Source organism: Cyrtonyx montezumae, unplaced genomic scaffold (assembly GCF_038088225.1).
Source record: "Cyrtonyx montezumae isolate F1298 unplaced genomic scaffold, pur_monq_1.0 scaffold_24, whole genome shotgun sequence".
Lineage (NCBI taxonomy): Eukaryota > Metazoa > Chordata > Aves > Galliformes > Odontophoridae > Cyrtonyx > Cyrtonyx montezumae.
The window spans coordinates 9,214,769-9,220,768 of NW_027071981.1; positions in this window are offsets into that span (position 1 = coordinate 9,214,769).

Consider the following 6,000-nt stretch of genomic DNA (forward strand, 5'->3'; position numbering starts at 1 on the left):
AAAGCTTTATGCAGATTTCTATGACTTTGTTGTACTTGCTGCGTTATCAGGCCTAAAAAACATGCCTCAGAGCTACAGTGCAGCCATACAGTCTTATTTATTCATTTACTTCTACTTCCCCTCCTTTCAAGTATGCACCCTTTGCCCCTTTTTGCCACTGGTGGTGGTCTGGAGGCAAGTTAGACCCTGTAACAGCATTTATCAGTGGATAAAAAGTGAAAAGCAGAGAGCAACAACTGTTCCTCACCAGTTGGCACCTCTGCTTTGCCGGGAGTTTGAGCTGTGTGCTTTATGCCCATCCTGCATTTGTACTCCACAAAGCTACAAAAAGAGAGAGTGTTGCTGGAGGAAATAGTCACAGAGAGACTATTTAAAGTGAAATAGGAAACCATCTTGCTGGAAAATGAATTCCAATCTATGTATCAAGAGTCTGCTTCAAATATTTGAAACTTTTCTATCTCTAATCAGGGAGGAGGGCAAAGCCTGAATTTCCAAATAAAACCATGCACAACCTCCCATGCTCCTCAGGATCTAACCCAAAGGCCACTGACGTGGCTAATTCAACAACTCCAGTGGACCTTGAAGCACATCTCTGGGGCAAGGCAGCAGCACTCCAGAGCTGCTTGGAGCCACACCTCATGCAAGCATCAGGTCTTCATCCCTGCTATTAAATACAACAGGAGGCATCAGTGGCCTAAGTCTGGTCCTAATGCAAACAAGGCACAGTCTGAGCTGACATCACAGACCTTCTGCCCCCTACCTTCCCTCAAAAAGTCATCTTGATTCAGGCACCTGCAAATAATCATCTGGTAAATAATAATGTTTCTCCATTAACCAGGAAAAAGGACTTTTTTGGATAGAACAACTTCTATTTCAGATGCAAAGGAAGACCTAAATGTCTGAAAGTTTCCCCATTTGCTTTTTTCTCCTCTGACCAAACAGATTAAAACCTGTCAAGAAGGGTTTTGTTGGCTTAACTGCTACTGGGCTCTAACATAGTGCCTCTCACTATCCCAGAATAATGGAGGTTGGAAGGGACCACCGAGGAAGGCAGCAGTTGGACTTAATGATCCTTGGGTTCCATTCCAACTAAGGGTATTCTGCGATTATAGGATACAGACGAGGCTATATCACAAGTCTAACACAAGATGTTTCCCTGCCAGCCTGGCACTGCTTTTTCACTTTCATCACTCCTCTGTCCCTCCGACACTGCCCTAATGCCTGTCTTCCCTCTTGTATCCGTGCAAAGTCACAGAATCATAACATTCTTTAGATTGGAAAAGATCTTCAGGGATACCAAGTCCAACCATCAACCTGACCTACCAAGTCCCAGCACTAAAACATGTCCTTTAGCACCACATCCATACATTTCTTCCATACCTTCAGGCATCAGGACTCCACTGCTTCCCTAGACAGCCCACTGCAATGCTTTATCACCTCTCTGAAGAAATTTTTCCTAGTATCTAATCCCCTGTCACAATGAGGCAATTTCCTTACTTCTAATCTCTTGAGAAAGGAGGGCAACAGCCACCTCAGTGCAACCTCCTTCCAGGCATTTTTAGAGAGCAATAAGGTCTCACCTCAGCCTCATCTTCTCATGACTAAACAGCCCCAGATTCCCCAGCCTATCTTCACAAGTCTTCTTTTCTAATCCCTTCACCAGCCCTGCTACTCTTGTCTGCATATACTCAAGCATCTCGGTACCCTCCTAACAGGGAGGGGCTCCAAACTGAACACACTACTCATGGTGTGTTGTCACCACTTATGAGTTCAGAGTCAGCCAACCACCTCCCTGCTTTTGCTGACCTCACTGTTCCAGATACAAGCCAGGATGTTTTCCTGGCCACATGAGCACACTGCTGGCTCATGTTCAGCCAGCTGTATCAAAAGCACTCAAAGAGCAAATATTTGTTAAGGCTGGGTTCACTGAGTCTGCCTGCTTACTGTTACCTGGTGTTGTGTTCCTCCTCTACAGCATCCATATTATCATGTCTGGTCGTCACAAAATTGCAGAGAAGTCAACAGGTTTTGCTGCAACCCTTCACAGTACATATTAAAGAGTAAGCTCTGCTCCCAAGAAGGAGCTACTGAAAACCCAGAAAGCCTCATTAGCACTGAAATCAAACACCAGACTTGAGCTTGAGAGTAGATTTGACTCATGCATGGATCTGTTTACTCTTGATACAGCAGAACACATAAAAATACTTCCAAGCAGCCCTGTGGTCAATGCCCTGCTCTCTAGGTTATGGTACATTCTGCCCTAAAGTCACACTGGCACATGAAATTTCACTGTAAGTTACAATAACTCTGAACTCCATCCTTGCAAATAGCCAGGCATTATCCATTATTTCACTATCCCTTCCCTAAGTGAACAAGAGGAAATAATGTTAAGAGACTATGAGTGTCTGTCACAATGGCAATGACAGAACAGTTCAGCAAGGGCTGGGGGTATCCTGGTTGGAAAGACAGGTCAGTGGGCTGGCATTCAGTTGAAGTGGTCTGTTGTCCCCATTGGCTTGGTTTTTTTGTGGGTTTTTGTTGGTTTTTCTTTTTTGACTGAGTTCTTCCTAGTGCTGTGTCTGGGTTGTTGGCCTGCTAACCTGATGCTAACCATTCAGTAGTAATGGCACTTGTTGGAAAAGGCATCAGTCTCAAAACAAATCATCCCACTCCATGCAGCTTGTTCTCTGGGAAAAGCATAGAAATAATGTAACAGATGCCAATGACTTGTCATAGATCTGCAAGATATTCAGATATAGATGGGCAGTGTGAATTAAAAAGCTACCCATGTGGTAAGAAGCTGAAGGGAAGTCTATTGTTCCAGTCTGACAATAAGCAGCCCACAGCTGTTTCTTCCTAACTCTGGATTGCATTCTTAAATCATAGGCCAAACACCAAGGATTTTAATGACTTCTTATTTTCAGTAGCACAAAACGTTTACAGGTCATGCTCATTTCAGTAAAAAAATAGAAACATATTGAATAGCTTAATGCATTCAGACTAGCTCATCAACACATCAGCACTACTAGGGTTTTGAATCTCAAATACCTTCCTCGGAGCTGCTCATGGATTGAAAAATTCATAAATCAGAAACGAGTAATGGCTGTATTCAGCAAATAATTTCAGGCAGCAAATACAGTTGAGAAGCACTCAATATGTCTGTATGAAGATCAGAAATGATATGAGATGACTTTGGCTGTCCTCTGGGGAATGATTTGTGCTTGTGGGAAACCCTATTTGTTTGTCTACCAAAACATCAGCCCCAAGCAGCTGTGTAAGTCTGGGTCCAATCCAGGATGCGCTCTTAGCAGTCATAGCAGTTGCCCTACAGAAAAATACTCAAGAAAAGGCAAAATAGCACAGAGATGCATAGGGATGAGGAAGGTGGGTGGAACAGGCCTGCAAACTGTGAGGAGGGGAGAAGGCTGCTGGTGCAAGAGCTGAGATTGCCCTGCAGCCCCTGGGGAGGAAACTGCAGTGGAACAGGGAGGAAAGAGTGAGGAGGCATGAGCAGCAACAAGGAGCTGTTACAGGCTCAGCACAACACCCTCTTGGCATATCACAGGTACCCCCACACAGAACTGACCCATAAACACAAGGCAGCTCTGCCTCCCGAGCACATGCCAAAATCAACTTACTTTCTTCCCTTCACCAGTCCAACTAAAATGGAAAGAATTCACTGCTGGTGGATCAGCTCCAGCCACTGGAGCAGTTCAGTGCCAGGTATAGACTTTACTGTTAGATGCTCTCTGGTTAGTTGAGCTGTTTTGCTGACTTCTTGTTGTCATTGCTGATGTTTTGTTCATGGCCTTGCTGCCCTGAGTTCTGCTGGTCTCTCAAGGAAATAACTCACACTGCAGTCAGTGAATGCCACAGACAGAGCATTTTCACTAGAGACCAATGTATTCTCCAGCATTTATCACTTCAATAGCCTAATGAAGGTGAGATGTAATTAGAAAGGCAGCAACTGGACTATAGAGTTTGTTCTGCAATTATCTGTACAGCGGGTAACCACTGACACAGAACAGAGCCTTTTCCAAAGCTGGCAAGACGTGGCATAAATGTTCATCACTGGATGACTTAAAGTGACCCTACACTGTGTTCTGTAATTGCTGCCTTTCTTCCTAAGCACTTGAAAGCAAACACAAAACGATTGAGCTCGTCCCAGGGCAGCTTTTCCAACCAATGGAGATGGTTTATATCAATGCAGCTAAGCCCATATAACTGTCACCTTAATATCTTTCCCGCTTGCATGGTGATAAGCAGTGATTTTGCTTGAGTGATTTCTATCTGTGTAAGCAACCTCAAATGAATGTAACAATAATAAGAACTCCCAGCAGAGCAATTACCATTGCAAAAAAAAATAATAAGAAGAATCTCCAGAAGCGCACACAGAGCACTTCTGATTACACACAGAAGGAAAAACAGAATGACAGAGAATTAAGAGCTATCTCTGAAGCTTCATTCCTTCCTCTTTTACTCAAAATCAGGATTCCTATTTTGGGTTGAATCATTTTAGGCAGTTGTCAGGATGGCTGACCCTTATGTAAGGCCAAATATCTAAAGGCACGAAGAACACTGCTACTGGATAATGACCTCCTGCAGCTAAATATATACTGTGGCCTATTGCTCGATAGACATCGTGCAGTAATGATAGCTAATGGTGCTGTTAAAAGACAGCTTAATGCTGAGTAGGTTCAGTCAGAAGCCTCTTGAGCCCAAGCACAATACAAAGGATGACACTCTCTTAAAAATCCCAGCCTGTTTCCAGGTGTCAGAGCATAGTTTTAATTTGTTTAATCCCTGACAGCTAGCCAGCTAGCAATTACTTCAGAGAAACAAGATCTTTCTTCAGCAGGATGGAATTGTAGACTTTGATATCTGGCTATGACCATGGGTGTACTCCAGTCCAAGTAGCTTTCAATAACCTGCTGTACTTGCATCCTTCTGACGTATCCTAAAATGGATTTTAGCTTAGTACAGAAGACTGACAAGAGGTAACACTGAAAATTGTAGCTCAGAGAGTCAGAAACAGTAAAAACATAGCTGCAGTCATAACAGAATGGGCTTTGCTCAGTCTTGCTGTAAAAAGAAATGAAAGGATCTTGCACCTGAATGAATGAGATGCTTCCATTTGGTTCATCACGATAAGATCTTAAGTTCTTACAAAGCTGAGGCCAGCACCCATAACTGGACCAGCATGTTCAGCTTCCCACCACAGATGCAGCACCCTGATGAGTTTCACCACTTCCAGGTGAGACTTACTGACAGCTCACGAGTGGACACAGTGAAACCTGAAGTCAGTCTACAAAGCTCTTTAAATTTTAGGTTTGGAGACCCAATTCTGGCTTCCCTGTACTTTGCATAGGAATCCCAAGCTGCACAAAGTGGGCATAAACAAAGAACATTTTGGAGATGTTCTTGTTTTACATTTCCCTTGCAGGGTTTTAGACACTCTCAAAGAGAAGAGGTAACAGCTCAGGCTCTCTCTCTTGATTAGCTGAACAGTTATGTGATATCATCTAATCTTCCTGTTTATACTTACACTGGAATGGACAATGGGATCTGCCATTTGGAGATAGTGCATTTTATTTCCTATGCAGACATCTCATAAGAGAATCAGCATAGATAACCCCTACAGGTGAGAGCTTGGCTGCAGAAATGAGAGTCTGCTGTAATACCATACAATGATAGTGATGACTCAAAAAAAAAAAAAAAAAAGGGGGTACTGTTAATTGCAGCAATTAAACAGTTAAGATATAATTAATATAAAAATCATGCATGGCTAAAACCAAAGCTATCAGAGTGCAAGAGATATTTTCAAATCTTGTTGAGATGATATAAAATCTGCTGTTATGAAGTGATGGTGGATAATGGCTATAGGAAAGCCAGGGAACAGTGATGGGCTATTGAGAGAGAGAATGGCTTAATGGGAACGGCAAGGAAACAGAAAGGGACAAACTTTGAGCACCACAAATGAAGAGAACCAAAAGAAGTCTT